At 40.3% G+C, this 17475-nt stretch overlaps 1 protein-coding gene and 1 pseudogene across 1 annotated transcript in view; both read left to right on the top strand.

The window, feature by feature from the left end:
* The window catches only part of LOC149123680 (polyadenylate-binding protein 1 pseudogene), a 36677-nt pseudogene extending 33671 nt beyond the window's left edge, over positions 1 to 3006 (top strand).
* Positions 1 to 17475, top strand: part of DOK6 (docking protein 6) — a 514846-nt gene that overhangs the window by 468398 nt on the left and 28973 nt on the right. The gene's annotated exons all lie outside the window — the stretch shown is intronic.

Raw genomic sequence — 17475 nt, 5'->3', positions numbered from 1 at the left:
AAACTATATCTGGTACACATTTTGGACTGCATAATTTGAATATTATAAATTCTCTAAGAATATTTATTTAAACAATTTACTATTTAAATCAGATATACTTCATTAAAATATGTATGGCTATTGAAAAAAATTTGGAAAGAGAAAAGAGAACCAAGTATAAAATGAGAAATTTTAATTTAATTTTAAATACATCTTCCAGAGAAAAATGTGTTGGCATTTTGCTTTAAGCATAAGTCCAGTCTTTTTCTTTAGTCTGATTTTCTAAGTCAGTCAAGTCATGCCTTCATTACTATTTTCCAGTTAGCCTTGCCTTAGCAATTTGTCCTGGGCCTTTTCCCACATAACTAGTGTTCTTATACAATATCATGTATAATGTCTCTATGGTATCCCCTTCAGTTTGTCTGTAGCTTATTGAGATAATCAGTCAAAGTTATGCTGCTTCCTATTTTGTTTTCCTTTTGCAAAACAACAGAAATTAATTTAATACAGTTTTACCCAGTCACATAACTGTTTTTCCTAATTCCAGGTCTCCTGTCTATGACTTGCTATGGATTCATGTTATTTGTTGCAGCAAGTGCAAGTTTAATAAAATTGACTGTCAGGACCTGAGGATTTGACACAATGGTTAGGCTGCCAGTTAGGGTGCCCACACCCTAGAACAAAATGCCTGGGTTTGCATGCTAGCTCTGCTCCTGAATCCAGCTTCCTGCTAATGCACACCTTGGGAGGTGATGGCTCAACGACTTGGGTCCCTGTCACTCATGTGGCAGATATGAATTGAGTTCCTGGCCGCTGGCTTTGGCCTGGCCCAGCCCCAGCTTTTATAGGCATTTGAGGGGTGAACCAGCAGATGCTTTGTCTCTCTGTTTTTCTCTATCTCTCAGTCTTTCAAGTTTAAAAAAAAAAGAAAGAATGACTGCTACACCTCCAGTTTAAAACCCATTAATGATTCACTGTGGCACTTGTGTGAAAGTCTAAGCTGCTTTCTGGGACTCCTGAGGCCCTTAAAACTTTGTGCTCCGTTGTCTTTCTACCCCAAGCTGGCCAATCTTCTCACACACCCACCTCCTCCCCGGGTGCCAGCCACAGTCGTCCTGATCTCTTCATTGCTGAATCATTATTCGCTTACTCGCATTAAAACATCCTATGTGTTCTTTATTGCCTCTGCACCTTGACACAGCCTTTTTTATCCACCCCAGCTAAAAAATAATCGGGATATCTTTTTAGCTATAATATTATAGTTACACGTTATAGCTAAATACATGATTTAAATAACACTGGGGAAGAAAGCAAGGAAAACTCAAACTTCTGGTCTCTTTTTAGAACCTTTCTCTGGGAATCCTTTATAATACACTATTCTCCTCTTCCTTGTACCTGCACCATGGCCGGACCTGGCCAAGGGTGCTCTCATATCATCTGGAACTCCCCCGTCACAAGACACATCATGCTTTATATGAATCTATGTTTAGTTGTGCAGTTTTCTACATCTACAGCGGATCACAGCTCCATAACAGTAGGCACTGTGTCCTCTCCTCCCTGTTAAGAGCACCCACAACAATAAGTACTTACCCAAATAAGACTCACTGCAAATTTCTAAAAATGATTATGTCTGCTTTATTGAAACAAAAATTTTAAATGGAATATTTTTCTATAAAAATGTTTAAGCCCAGAAAGTAAGAATTTATTTAAGACACAGTCCTTGAAAGGTAGGAAGATGCATAGAAATCTGAGGATGTGATGGATGGAAAGGAGCTCAATGGAAAGCAAATTTACATTGGTCACGTTCAGAAAAAAGTCAATGCCAGATGGACTTTACCTGCAGATGTTAACAGATGAAGCAAGATATGATCGCCAGATACCATGTGTTAACCTTTATGTGAAAAGTCTTGATGATGGCATTGGCGATGGACATCTCTAGAGTTTTCTCCATTTCGTACAATCACTAGTGCAAAGGTTATGATGGAGGGTGGTTAGATCAAAGAGGTTGGTTTTCTGTGTTTCTCCTCCCCAGAAGCCACTAAAGCAGTTACAGAAATGAACAGTAGAATTTGGGCCACCAAGCCCTTATATGTAGCGTTAGCTCAGTGCAAAGTAGAGCGCCAGGCTCACCTCTCTAACCATTACATGCAGAGAATGGCAAGAGTAGGAGCTGTACCCAGCCCTGTGATAAACCCTAACAAGCCAGCGCCTCCTTGAGGTCACTTCATGGCAGCTATCCCGCAGCCTCAGAACCATGCTGCACACAATCCTCGTAGCCAAACTGCTCAACTAAGACCAAGTTCTTGCTGGACTTCTTGGTGTGACAGACCTCATCCATTCCAAAGTGTGCCCACTGCTATCCACCCAGCCTCTCCTAGGCCACCACTTAGTATATGCCACCGGCTTCCTCACAGGTTCCACAAGTCAAGATCCAACAGTATGCTGCTAAGACATCAATGCAGACAGTGGGCCCACATCCTGCAGCTGCTGCTGCCCACACTGCTCCACCATACAAGCATGCTGCAGGAGTTCACAGTCCTCAACAGCATCTTAATGCACAGCCGTAAGTTACCACGCAACAGCCTGCTGTTGATGGACAGAGTCAGGAACCTTTGTCTGCTTCCATGCTGGTATCTGCCCCAAAGCAAATGGTGGGTGAATGTTTGGTTCCTCTTATTCAAACCATGCACCATAGTGTTGCTGGCAGAATCCCTGGCACGTTGCTGGATACTGATGACTCAGAACTTCTTCACATGCTTGAGTCTCCAGAGTCTGTGCATTCCACAGTTGATGAAGCTGTAGCTGTGCTACAAGCCTACCAACCTAAAGAGGCTGCCCAGAAGCAGTGAACGGTGCCACCGATGTCCCAACTGCTTAGAACCAATTGGGAACCATGAAAAGATGCTCGTGCTTCACCAAAGAAAAGTATCTAAACATCGAAAAACTTAAATATGGTGGAAAAAGCTGCAAAATATAAAATAAATTTTAAAAGGAAAGGAAACTTTGAATCTTAGGTATCAAGCAAACTTCAGGTCTAATAAGCTTAATGCTAGTCCTATATTACTTGTTGATTTTAAAACAACAAAAACAGTAAAATATAAAAACAAGTTAATGTTTTATAGATCTTAGAAAAAAGAATTTTGAGCAAAGTACAAAAATTTAAAGCCTTCATTTCTTTAATTTTGTAATTATTCACTGTGGAATAGCTCAGAATGTCAGTTGTGTTTTAAAGAACAGAATTGATAACTGAGCAAGGAAATATAATTTAGACTATAAAATCTTGCTTTAATAAAAATTCTTTAAACAAAAATAAAGCAATCTGCTTTGCTTTATTATTAGTAACATCGATGAATATGGGATAATTAGTGGCTGTCAAAGAAATATAAGATCAAAAGATTAAAGGTCAATGTTTAAGAGTCTGCTTGGTTTTATTATGTGATGTTTAATATTTTTGTGCTAATTTATCTGATTACATATCATTCTTTTTTATTTCCCAGCAGTATTTTACTATATCATTAACAATTTGTCCAATTTAAAGTATATTGTTGAATTAACATTTCTAGAAGTTTCCATGTATATTTGGTAATCCATGGTCATGATTTTATGAAATGCTCCTTTGTTATTACCATAATGCTAGAAATATTTTAGACATCTGATGACCATTTTCTGATAATTAAATAGGTATTTTATTCAGCATTGAGAAAATTCCCCATGAATACAATGTAAAACTACCTGCAGATGAGAATAATATATCAAACACAAGAAAACTAGATAAAAAGGCACCAGGCAGGAAAATATGACTCAGAATATGACAGAGTCTGTTACTCTTGATTTCCTGATGAAGAAAATTCCAAAGGAAGGATTCAGTGAGAAACCAAAAGTTAGAGACAAAATGACTGTGATCTACTCTGCAGAAGGGGTGCAATGCAGACAGAACAGAGGGAAGACTCCAAAAGGTATTTTTTTAATTCTCCACAGATCTGCCTCGTTCTCCACTTCATGTGAGTTTATTCATGAAACAAAATCATCCATTCAAACAGAACCAGAGGTAATTCAATCTAGAAATGTCAGGAAGAAGCCTGGTTTTCTCTGATCACAATTTTTCAAGTTGCTTGTCTACAGGAGACTGTATTTGTTGTTTTCACTTTGTGGAGGAAGGTTCAGTTTCATGGAACTTGACTAGTCTCACGGAGAAGTTGTTTTCTTAGAGACTATGAACGAGTAAGACTTTTAATTTCCTAATAAATTACCCCAAAGCGGCTTAGATTTCTAAGCAGGTCAGTTGCTCAGATAGATGAGGTAGATTGTATGCTGTTGTGGTTTAGACAATTTCCTTTCAGTTGTATTGACAAATGTTCAAATCCTCAATCTACTTAGGTATTGAGAAGGAACTTTCATAATCCATGAAAATAAAAAATATGTAGACATACAATCGTCAGTTATTACTGTCCTTTTAATTCTAATTAAAAATAGAATTTCAAAAGAAATACTGAAAAGTGTTACACACCGTACAAGCTAAAGTGTTACACACTGTACAAGCTCTCCTTATTTTGTCTTTCTAAGTCTGTTGGCAACATAGACTCAATCTGTGATTTTGCTTGCTGACCTGCACACTGTGAGATCAGAGTTTTTTTTTTGTTGCCGTTATTTCTGTTTTCAGATTATGACTGGGATTACGCCACACAGACTGAGATTCAGTACCAAACCAGTTCAACCCCTACCCAACTACTTTGTAAAACTCCCCAGAAAATCTTAAACCACCCTTTTCTTTGTATTTGCAAGCCTGCTTGCTCCGTGGTCTCCGATTTTGGCACAAACTGCCATTGGCTTCCAGTGCTGTGTGTGAGTTTGAATTTTCTCCGACTTTGACTTTGGTAGAAGTATCTGCCAAAGGAAGTATCTTCAGGGCTCAATAAAAATAAAGAATGGAGGAGTTTAGCAACAGGGGAAGGATGAAAATAAATTTCTGTTCAGAAAGGAAGATGGAGTCCTTGTACTGTGGAAGCAAGGACAGCGCTTGGGAGCAAGCTGTATTTCACATAATTTCACAGTCTTCTGAAGGAGAGGTTTGAAACCCACTCACTTAACAGCTATTATGATTAAGTGCCATCAATAAGCCAGGAACTGCACCGCACATAAAGAGACACAGTTCCTGCTCCTGGAGTTTATAATCTAACAGGGCATACAGACTGCTGAGACATTAAACTCATCGTGAAGATAGTATTTTCATCTCAGAGGGTGAAAGTTCACGAGCACTTATACAGGTGGTTTTATTTCCCCTTTATAGCCTTTTATGGAGGGTGAAGATGGGAAGACAAGGGTATGAAGGTCGTTGCGAGGTTCATGGAACAAGTGAATAATGAGAAGTAATGATGCAGGAGATAAGAATATTGATGAAATAATCCATGCAAAATAAAATAGATGTGGTCCTTTTAACATATGCATAGCCACATGCAAAATAAGTATAGCCATAATTTTATTGAACCTGTTTCTACAGTTCAGTATTCTTCATTCAGTATTCCGTATTCCGTAAAACCATTACACTGGTAAGAGGCCTCTTGTGCATGTGTGGGGAAACAAAACAGAAAAGCAAATAAGCCTTAGTATTCCAGATCTTTTCCCAAACATACCCTGATCTGATATAAAATATATATGAAAGTGCCTCAAAAAAGACCATGGAAAAATGCAGTTTTAAAAATGGGCTTCTTTTGGGCCAGTACCGCGGCTCACAAGGCTAATCCTCCACCTGCGGCGCCGGCACACCGGGTCCTAGTCCTGGTTGGGGCGCCAGATTCTGTCCCAGTTGCTCCTCTTTTTTTTTTTTTTTTTTTTTTTTTTTTTTTGACAGGCAGAGTGGACAGTGAGAGAGAGAGACAGAGAGAAAGGTCTAGAAAGGTCTTCTTTTGCCGCTGGTTCACCCTCCAATGGCCGCCGCGGCTGTCGCGCTGGGGCCGGCACACCGCGCTGATCCGATGGCAGGAGCCAGGAGCCAGGTGCTTTTCCTGGTCTCCCATGGGGTGCAGGGCCCAAGCACCTGGGCCATCCTCCACTGCACTCCCGGGCCACAGCAGAGAGCTGGCCTGGAAGAGGGGCAACCGGGACAGAATCCGGTGTGCCGGCGCTTCTAGGCGGAGGATTAGCCTAGTGAGCCGCGGCGCTGGCCTCGGTTGCTCCTCTTCCAGTCCAGTTCTCTGCTGTAGCCCGGGAGGGCAGTGGAGGATAGCCCAGGTCCTTGGGCCCCTGCACCTGCATGGGAGACCAGGAGGAAGCACCTGGCTCCTGGTTTCGGATTGGCGCAGCGCGCCACCCGTAGCAGCCATTTGGGGGGTGAACCAACAGCAAAGGAAGACCTTTCTCTGTCTCTGTCTCTCTCTCTCTCTAACTCTGCCTGTCAAAAAAAATGAGCTTCTTTTGGTGCAAAAAATTCTGAAATTATGAAATTTTTTTTATAATACACATTATCCATGAAATTTTTGAAAACCCTGTATGTATAGATTTCAAAAATCTTTCCAACAAAAGAAACTTACCTTTTATTTTCATTTTCCGTAACCTTTATCTACTTATTTATTCATTTATTTATTTATGCATTTTGAGAGAGAAAGCATGACGGAGACAGAGCCTCTCATCCAGGGCTCACTCCCCCAGTGCCCTCAACCACCAGTCACAGAGCAAAAGCTTGGATCCAGAAATTCAATCCAGGCCTGTTTCGTGGGTGGCAGCAACTTGAGTACTTGAGCCATCACCTGCTGCCCCCAGCCTACGCATTAGCTATAAGCTGCAGTTGGGAGCAGGGCTGCGACCTGAACCCAGGAACTGTGGTATGCATTGCAGACACCCCAGCTGGATGGACAACTGCTAGCTCCACATTTTCAAGATGGTTTTAAAGTACGTTTGCATCTGAGAATGTCTGAAAATTTCGGATAACATAGGGTACACATTTTTTGAAACTTTGAGCAAAGCTTTGGGAGTCTAACTGAAACTTTGTGTAAATGTATGAATAATCCGTATGTGTTTAACATGGTAGTTAAGACAGCAGCTCCCCATGCCTGCGTACTCTAGCTTCCTGCTACTGCAGACCCTCGGAGGCAGCGGTGATGGCTTAAGTAAATTAATTGCTGCTATCCATGTGAGAAGCCTGGGTTCTGAGAAACCGGGTTGCATTCCCGGCTGGTGGCTCCTGCACCAGCCCAGCCCTGGACCTTGCAATCCTTTAGAGAGTAGCAGATGGAAGGGCTTTCTCCTCTTCTCTCTCTCTCTCTCTCTCTCTTTCAAATAACTTTTTTTGAAAAGGAAAACTAATTTGAATTGTATCTGCATTTTTCAAAGAAGTTTTTCATCATATTATGAAGGCAAAAGATATAATAATTTATATTTCTTATTGTGTGATAATATTATGTGTGTGCCTGCATGTCCATTTGTGTAGGGGGTACATGTGTGTTTAAGTTACTATTGAAAGATCAAAATAGGTTACGCATCATATTGTTTGCTTTATCTTCAAAGTTTCTTGGGCATATTTCCAAGTTTTAAACTGAAATTTTTATTGTATCCAATTAAATGCCTTTCTTATCTGAGTACTTTTTAATCCTTTAGCCTAGTAGGGTCTCAGAGAGAATTACTTGTTTTATTACAATTAGTAAAATAAATTATGTCATTAATGGTATCCATGCAGTTTAGAAAATTAGTTTTATTTATGTTTTCTTAGATGGCTTTGCTGTCTAGAAATTCTTATCAGAAGGTAGCTGAATAAAATATAAAAATTCTCAGGATCCTGTTAATTCTAATTTTGGATTCATGCTGTATGTTGAATTTTAGCCCATTCCAACTTTTATTAATGCAAAAGGTCAAATACTCAATTCAAATGCACTTTGGAATGTCTGTGCTAAATGCCGCATTAATCTCACTGTAATTAATGAGCTTCCTTGTATGTATTAAACAGGAAAATAGGATTATTTCCTTCAGAACTCATGAACCTTGCAAAATAATAGATAAGAAACATAAATTTTGCAGCGGCTGCCCTGGTTAGAAATAAACTGTAAGGTCCAAAAATCCATTTTGGTTTGATTTTCTGTAACCCAAAATCACAGCTTATATGAATACAATTTATCAATCACTGTGGTCCATTATCATCAGCCTTAAGGGTCAATATTTTACCAGGCAGGCTGGGTAATCAGAAATTCATGCCACTGGGCTGGGAATTATAGAACATCATTAGGTTAAGTGGCAAGCTTATTCAGGAATTGGACTGCATGCAAATAGGTTGTTGTGCCTTTACAAATTTCTAAAATATAAACACTTGCCAGTCAAATCCATCATATATTCAAATAGAAAATAAAATCAATATTGAATTCATTTCAAGCCTTATGCAGACTGAGTCAGGAGCTGTTAGTGGGTGTATTATGAGCACCCTGCATTTCAGTTGCTCATTGTCAGAAGTATGAAGTGACAGTTTTATTTGCAGTTTCCTGATCCTGACCGCTATTGTGACTGAAGCACAAACTGTTCAGTCTTAAAAAAAGCTGGTAGTCCTCAGAGTGTGGTCCCCAACTGATCAGCATCGGCATCTCCAGGGAACTTGTTAGGAGTATAAGTCCTTAGGTTCCACCCAGACCTACTGAATCAGAAATTCCAGGAATAGAGCCCTGGCATCCACATTTAGCAAACCACTGGAAGAGTCTATGCATCCTTCAGTCCCAGACAACGTGGTCTCATTTTCTCAAAGCAGTCGGCTTCATTTCCCCCTTCTTGTGAGTCACAAGAATACAATGACTGGACAGCAAAGTTTTAGGAACTTCAGGTCTCCTGACTTCCCTAAGAATACCTTACTACCATGTAAATCCCCTTGACTATGTTATCTCTCAAGATAAAGTAAGTATTTCTTAGGCATCTCCTATGTGGCATACTAAGTTTGACTTCTTACCTAATTTCATGAAGAGCATACAAGCAACAAACAAATATGCACAATAATATACTTAATAGAATTTTAAAGAATAATACTCCTGTAAAGAAAAATAAAGTAGAGTTAAAGGAAAATGAGATACAGAGCATGCAGTTTTAAGGAGAGCTGTCAGAGAGACCCAGCCTTTGAAGGTGTTTCTGTGTTTGTCATTCCAAGGCTATGCACTTTCCCTCATGGTTTTTGTCTCGGTAAATCAATTCAGTTGCAGAAGTTTTTCATCCTATACTGTGTTCCAACAACTAGCTGTGCCTCAGTTAATAATAAATATCAGGATACTATTGCGCCATCTCTCTGCCATCAGAGACGCTTTTGTGATTTAAAAAAAAGTACCACACTTAGTATGATTTTGCCTTAAGAAGAAATTACCATCTGAATGTGAAGAACCGTCACACCCAGATGACTGAGACACTGACAGCAGACTACTGTCAGCTCTCCAGGGTCCTAAGGCAAAATCCAGCTGTCCTTGGATGAACAGCTCCTAGCCAGCATCCATCCTATAGGGCCTGCAAGATTGATGACCAACACTATCCAGTGTGAAGCACCAGAATGAGTAAGCCCTACTTACTAGGTCATCATGGTGTCCTACATTCTTGTTCTTGCATTGACACATAAAGAACAAAATTGCAAGATACAGAGATGACACAGAGGCATGCATTTCACTAGATTGATAGGATAAGGTAGCATCATCTTACACAGCAGACAGTGCCAAGTGCAGCATCTACATCAAGGCTACGTGACTTCAAGTCTTGTTCCTGTACCATGGGCACTACATGATTTTACAGATGAGGAACCTGAAGCCTGAGAGACGTTACAAGACTCAGGGAGTTTCATAGTTCATGATTGTTCCTATCAACTGTCATTTCAGTTGGCAATACAGAGGGGCCATAGTAAGGGGAAAACATACAGGTAATTAAGTGAAGTTATCTTCTGGAACTGAAAAGGTAGCTGGGATGTTAGAAATAATGATCAGTGGGGCCGGCGCTATGGCGCAGCGGGTTAACGCCCTGGCCTGAAGCGCCGTCATCCTATATGGCTGCCAGTTTGAGACCCAGCTGCTCCACTTCCTATCCAGCTCTCTGCTAGGGCCTGGGAAAGCAGTAGAGGATGGCCCAAGTCCTTGGGCCCCTGCACCCGCATGGGAAACCAGGAAGAAGCTCCTGGCTCCTGGCTTCGGATTGGCACAGCTCCGGCTGTTGTGGCCATCTGGGGAGTGAACCATCGGACGGAAGACCTCTCTGTCTCTCTCTGTCTCTCTCTCTGTCTTTCTCTCTGCCTCTCCTCTCTCTGTGTAATTCTTTCAAATAAATAAATAAATAAATCTTTAAAAAAAGATATAATGATCAGCGAAAGGCTGTGCAAAGGCTAGGTACATTTATTTTGGTGCAAAAAAATTTTTTAAAGATTTATTTACTTGAAAGTCAGAGTTACACAGAGAGAAGAGAAGCAGAGAGAGAGAGAGAGAGAGAGAGAGAGAGAGGTCTTCCACCTCTGGTTCATTCTCCAATTGGCTGCAACTTCTGGAACTGAGCCAATCTGAAGCCAGGAGCCAGGAGCTTTTTTCAGGTTTCCCACGCAGATGCAGGGGCCCAAGGGCTTGGGCCATCTTCTACTGCTTTCCCAGGCCATAGCAGAGAGCTGGATAGAAAGTGGAGCAGCTGAGTCTCAAACTGGCGCCCATATGGGATGCCGGTGCTTTGGGCCAGGGCATTAACCCACTGTACCACAGCGCTGGCCCCGTTGTTTATTCATAATACTTACTTTCCATGAGCTGTTTGGAACATCCCTCACATGTGAAAATATTGTGTGTCTAAAAGTAACATATATATATATATATATATTACTACTTTGGTCACTTTGGAGTGACCAATGTTGGGCAAGACTCTGGCAGTCAGAGGAGGGGTAGGAAAGAGGCACAAGGAGAAAGTAAAGAAAAGCCTAGGAAATCGAGTTTGGAGAACTTGAGAAAATCAATGAAAATAGAAAAGTAGGGAGGAAATACAGAGATCAGTAGTCATAAACAAAAGCCAAGTGGCAAGAGGAGTGAAAGAGGTAGGTAGACCAGATGTTCCTGACCTGTGGTACAATAATAGATGTGTCCTGTTGGCCTTGAATAGAGGGGGAGGGTACAGGGAGAACAAATGTTCTATGGGGCACACCCTTTTTGGGCAGCATGCAAGGAGCAGGGTTAGAGTGACCAGATAGGAGAACAAAGTCAATTGTAGGGGCAGGGAGGTAATCCCTCATCTCTGGCATTTTTTCTGATTTCATGTAGTCAAATCTGGTACCCATAAGGATGAAAGGGGAAATGAGGCAGCTCCCTCTGATCCCTTTCATGCAAGCACAGCTTAGGTGCACTGATCAGAGAGCCTCGGAGTGAACACACCTGGGAAAAGCAAGGCAAAGCTGGAAGAACACAGCACAAGGAAGAAAGCAGGGAGGCAGGCAGCCAGACATCAGCAAGCCAGACACGATGCTCCAAGGGGAAAGTGCAAATGGAGCAGATATGCCTTTGGGGTGAGATTGCGGAAGGTGGGACAAAGAGAGATTAGCGCCTTTCCTCACCTTTGTGTGACACTGGCTCGCTTGTCGTGACACATTTATGTTTCTTGTTTTATTTAAACTCATCAGACAAAAAATTAAGAACAAAGCAATAAAATATGATAGAGGAATGTACTGAAACCCGCACTGAGGCAATTAATGGGGCTATGAATAGAGCTTGACACACCTGTGATGTTAATGTGATTAGTGCTGCAAATATTTATTTATGCTCAGGCTGTGCTTTGACATAAGGATAGAGCTGCAGAAATAAATTATTAAATAAAGCAAATGAAGTGGCAAGTGACAGTCCTCATAACAACTGCATTTTCTTTATCCTTTATATATGTGTATGTATTTTATGTTGAACCCTATGACACTTTTGACATTTTACAATTGTGATCCACAAAGTGCAATTTCACAAGCTTCAATCAGGTAAATGGATGGTATGTATATGAGTGAATAGATCAGAGAGACATTTATATGTAATTTGAAGTTTTTAATATTTGCATAAAATTGATTATTTGGGTTTTATTTTCTATTTCATTGATTAAATACATTTATAGGAGAAATAACCTTGTGTTGTAAGCTTATCCATGAGTTCTCTAATATTTATGGAAAATACTAGTTTCAATGGATATGATTGTGCTTCCCAAAAGTAAACCATTATGATTTAAGAACAGATTAGGAGTAGAGCCAAAAATATACATTTTAAAGTCAGTATTACAAAGAGATAAATCTCCCAATTAGTAATATTTTAAAAAGTTAAAACAGTTTCATGTGGAGGCCCTCTCCACTCCCATTACTTCTAATTGGTTGAAGAATCAAATTTCACACGCAAAAGGTCTATGGCATTGCCAGGCCTCTTTCCAACTCCCCTGAGCTAATGGGCATTGAAATGACAGCAGCTGCTCCTATATTTCTGTCAATAGAACCTACCCTTTCATGTCTCTTGCACAAAAACCCAGATAATAGGAATGGTGCATAATGGAATCTGTGACCACACATATCATATCAAGTAGACCACAATCCCTATGAAAAGACATAGTGAATTAACTACAGGGCCTTATTTACATGGTAGAGATTGTTCTGTGACTTGAAAGGTTAGAGATTTATTTCTTGCAGTATCTTCCTCCAAGGCAACACATACAGACAACTGATATGTGCATAACATTTTCAAGAGTAAGTACTAAGTGAAGAACACCATATGTATTACCCATTGTAAATACTTTTTACTTACTATAAACCATGCAGTAGGCATTATGTTCTCTGTTTTCAAAACGCAAAACCCGAAGACTTAAAGTAAGTTCCCTTTAAGAAAGGCAAATAGGGTTAAAACCCAGATCAGTGTACGTGAAAATCCTGTGCTCTATGTTGGACTTTGTTTTAGAAGTCAGTTTTGAAGCTGCTGGCATTGGAACCGTGAACACTAGGCTAACAGGACAGAGGAGGAGGCTACAAGCAAAGCCTGTTAGCAAGAACTGAAGAGAGACGTCTCAGTTAAAAAGCCAGCAACATCTATCAGTAGCAACTTGAAGGAAAGCCCAAAAAGAAACATTCTGCATTTAACGCTTTATATGAAGAGCAGAATTCTCACACGTTCCTTTGGATAGTCAGTAGAATGATAGTATCAGCGAACACTAAAGGATGGGGGAATTAAACTTTAAACACTCTATCTTCTAACAGTTTTTGCATAGTAAGTATTACTTCTTTTAGACCCCAACTAATCTGTTTCTTTCTACTTTCTTGTGAAATACCTTATGCAACTGGAGGAGCTGTTCCATACATGTTATGTTTTACTTGAACAGTTCATATGCTGGCCAGTGCAGTTGATCTGTTCAGATGTATCCTGCCATTACTCTATGAAAAAAATCCATCTCTCTTCTTAATTAAAAAAAAGTGATAAGAATAATCCCTAAGGATCTTTGGCCATAAAGTCAATAACTGAAGTATTTACCAAAGTCAGCCCTTGCTTTGGGCTGCTCAGGCTGTCATAACAAAATACCGCAGGCTACATGGCTCAAACAGCATACATTGATTTTCTCATAGTCTGAAGGCTGGAAGCCCAAGATCAGGCTGCTGCTAACGTGGCTGTGTTCTGGTGAGGGCTCTCTTCCTGGCTTGCAGAGCAGATGCCTTTTCTCTGGGTCCTCACAGTCCTTTCCCCTGTCTCTGTAGGTGGAGAGGAAGAGAGACCCTTTGCCTACACCTTCCTTCCTATAAACTCACCAGTCTCACAGGATTAGGACTCACCTTTATGACCTCGCCGAACTTTAATTACCTCCAAATAAAGTCAACAGGGGCTTGGAATTCAACATGTGAATTTTGGGGAGGGAAACAGTTTAGTCCAGATCAATCTTCTGATAGTTGAGTTCCGATCAGCATCCCAGTAGTCACATGACAGAAGAAATGTCAGCACCATGGACAGGCCCTCAGGAAGCCAGGCTGGGAATCCAGGACAGGGTCAAAGCTGCTACCCACTGGCAGGTTTTCTTCACCAGGAAGTTCTCAGAGATACTCCTGAGGTCTTTGAAGTGATTGATTCAGGCCCTGGCAAGTTATCTAGGATAATCACTGAAGAACTGATGACTATAGCCTTGCCTGGTTCACAGATCAAAAGACCATCAGCATATAAACCCTCCTGTGACACTGGTGGTGCTGACAGTCACCAAGGAAAAGCTGGAGCCACTTACAGGCTAGAGTGTTAAATGGCCCCTGGTTGCCTCCTAAGGAAACAGTGAAAAGAGTGAGTCGTGACCTGGGCATCTGCATGATAAGCACAAGTATTTGCAGCAGCCTCCAGTTGTCACCAGCAGAACCTGGGGGATAATTCCCCTCCGGCCCTTACAGGCTATTGAGACAGTAACAGCAACGTCATACATGTCATACATACTGACAAGAAGGACAACCAAAGTCTCACCCACATATATGGAAGTTTTCGTTTTTGCTGTTGTCATTGGTCTCTGCAGAGAGTGTCTTCCTTTTCTCTAGAAGCAAGGACTACTCTCACAAGTACAGAAAAGTATTAGGCAGCATCATGTCCCCAAGAGTAAAGTCTTTTTTACTCTTACTGTCTTCAATGAATTACTTGTAAGCAATATCAATAAATCTAATCAATGCATTATCTTAATTTTAGTGTAATATTTATCTATTTTAGCATGTATTTCTCTCAATGTATGAACAGGATGTATATAATAAACCAAAGCAGAGAGACAGAGAGAGAGAGTTGGTGCTGAAGTGAACATGTATTGAGCTGATACAGATGGTAGCTGGAAAGAAAGGACCAGTCCTAGTACACCTAGTACAAGTTCCTGCAGTCCCCAGCAGCAAGGCTAAGCAGCAAGAAAAGTCTGCTGGATGTGAGCTAAGCCTTTTCATAATGAAAATTTGGCAAAGGGAGGTGTAATTGTTTACACTGAATATACATTGTCTGTAGATAAGAGGAATGGGGTGATTCTGAGTTGGGAAAGCTTTGGGTTAAGGAGGCACAAGAAATACCCCACAGTTTGTGGTAAGGAAAAAATATGAGGGGCCTTCAAAAATTTCATGGAAAATATATATTATGAATATGTATATTATGAAACATGCATGGATTTCAAGATCTTTTGCACTTAAATAAGCAAATATTTTTAATTCTTTTTTCCACAGTTATTGAAGTACCCTCGTGTCTGTCGTTTTTGCATTGATTGGGGTTGTAAGATGGTGGTGGCACCTAGCTGGTAAGGAAAGGATTTGAGTTAGGGCTTAAATGCACTTCAACAAATGTGAAGTTGCTCTCGTTCCTTCTGGCCTATAGCTTATTCACTGGCTGGCTTCACCTGTTTCTCCTCCCTTCCATCCTCCTACTGGTGTAATTAATTTAGGACACCTCAGAATTTTTCTCTTATCACATACACTCAAGAAAAAAATATAGGCTAAAATATTTCATCAGTGTCATTTTCAAACCTAAAATGCTTCACTGTCCATCAAGCAAGCTCCAATTTCATTCCAGCACACACAATCACAGAGATGTAATGGGACTTCAGGCAATAGTCTTTTCTTGTTATTCCAGGAATGCTTCCTATGATCATCCTAACAAACTTTGAGGTGCACAACAAAGTGTTATGTATAGGTACAATGCTGTACAACAGATCTCTAGATCTTATATTGTAAAACAAAAACTGTAAACTTGCTAAATGCAATTCCCATGTTACCCCACCTACAGCTCTGGGCAAGCACCATAGTACTCTCTGTTTCTGTGAGTTTGATGATCTTAGCAACCTCTTGGAAGTGGAATCATACAGTTTATGTCCATATATTCCTGGCTTATTTCACTTGGTCTGATGTCCTCAAGATTCATCCACATTGTAGCAAATGGCAGGATTTCCACCCTTTATAAAGTTGAATAATATTCCACTGTGTGTAGATGCAGTATGTTCACATTCTCTTCATCTAGTCATCTGTTGATGGACATTCGAGTTGTTCCTATGTCTGTCTATTGTGTATAATGGCCAAGCCATGATCTTAGCAATCAACTAGTTTCCTACAGTAATTTCTATGCTAATATTCCCAATCAAAACTACCTGAATGAATAAAAATCACTGTGCTTTGATGTTTCTGTTATAGGTTTTCATATATGCAGACTTTATTAATCTTTTGAAAGTAGGAATTGTCAGTAGGAAGCAAAAGGCAGATACCATGCATAATTTTGCAACTCATTAAGGAGTTTTTCCCAATAATACACATGTCAGTGCACTCAAGCAAGAGTTAATAATCCATGCATGGGATTATCTCCATAGGGTACATGAATTAACACAAAGATTGAAGAGTAGGAAAGATGTTTAACTTTAAATTCAGTTTTTATGTCATATATTTCCATTCAGAAATTTAAATTAGTATTAATTTGTATTGTAAGTTTAAACATGCAAATGCAATATGTAAACATCAACAAACATATCATTATTAAACCAAAAAATCAAACCATTCAAAAGTTTCTGAATATGAGAAGACCATAATCATTGACTAGTTACTATATTACCACATTTTTGTCAATAGAATCATATGCCAAGGCCAGCGCCACAGCTCACTTGGCTAATCCTCCACCTGTGGCGCCAGCACCCTGGGTTCTAATCCCGGCTGGGGCTCCGGATTCTGTCCTGGTTGCTCCTCTTCCAGTCCAGCTCTCTGCTGTGGCCCGGGAGTGCAGTGGAGGATGACCCAAGTCCTTGGGCCCTGCATCTGCATGGGAGACCAGGAGAAAGTACCTGGCTCCTGGCTTCGGATCAGCGCAGCGCACCGGCCTCAGCATGCTGGCCGTAGCAGCCACTTGGGGGGTGAACCAACGGAAAGGAAGACCTTTTTCTCTGTCTCTCTCTCACTGTCTAAATCTGCCTGTCAAAAAAAAAAAAAAGAATCATATGCCAAGCATGCCATGAACGTCATGTGTGGTGCTTAAAATGGTCTAGCATCATGAGGTAAGTTAATGATTGAAAGGTGTCAATAGCACAAGCATATCTACTTCTCCAGCTGCAGTTCAAACCCTCTGCATCACTCTCCCTAGGAGGCCACATTTCTCTACTTCCCATCACACATTCTAACAGTCAGTAACAGGATACTTTAGAACACACAAATCTGCATCTTTTCTGTTCAGTTTAACTGTTACAGGGGACAAAAAGAATCATTTTAACAAAGGAACTCTGATAAGAGATATGTTCACAGTGAATCATCCTCTGAATGTTAACCATCACAGCTTGTAGACTATTTACCATATAATCTCTTTATTTTCCATCTTTAAAAGTACCCTATTGTGGAATAGCAATAGTCTCTTAGAGTAATTTTAAGGGACAGCAAATCTTTGAGAATAATTTTCCTTATTCAGAATTAAAACATGCTTCCCTCGTTTCAACAATGGGTCTAACAGGATCAAAGCTTGATTCTAAAACCGCAGGAATCATCCATTTTCTCTGCTTTGTGTTTCTTCTAAAATAAATGTTTCTTTCTTCCTTGAGAAAATCAAATGAGTTCTC

The sequence above is a fragment of the Oryctolagus cuniculus genome, chromosome 10 (genome assembly GCF_051225735.1).
Source record: "Oryctolagus cuniculus isolate XC-2025 breed Fujian yellow rabbit chromosome 10, ASM5122573v1, whole genome shotgun sequence".
Classification (NCBI taxonomy): Eukaryota; Metazoa; Chordata; class Mammalia; order Lagomorpha; family Leporidae; genus Oryctolagus; species Oryctolagus cuniculus.
The sequence above is the reverse complement of the archived record's forward strand: the minus strand, read 5'-3'. Positions and strand labels throughout refer to the sequence as shown.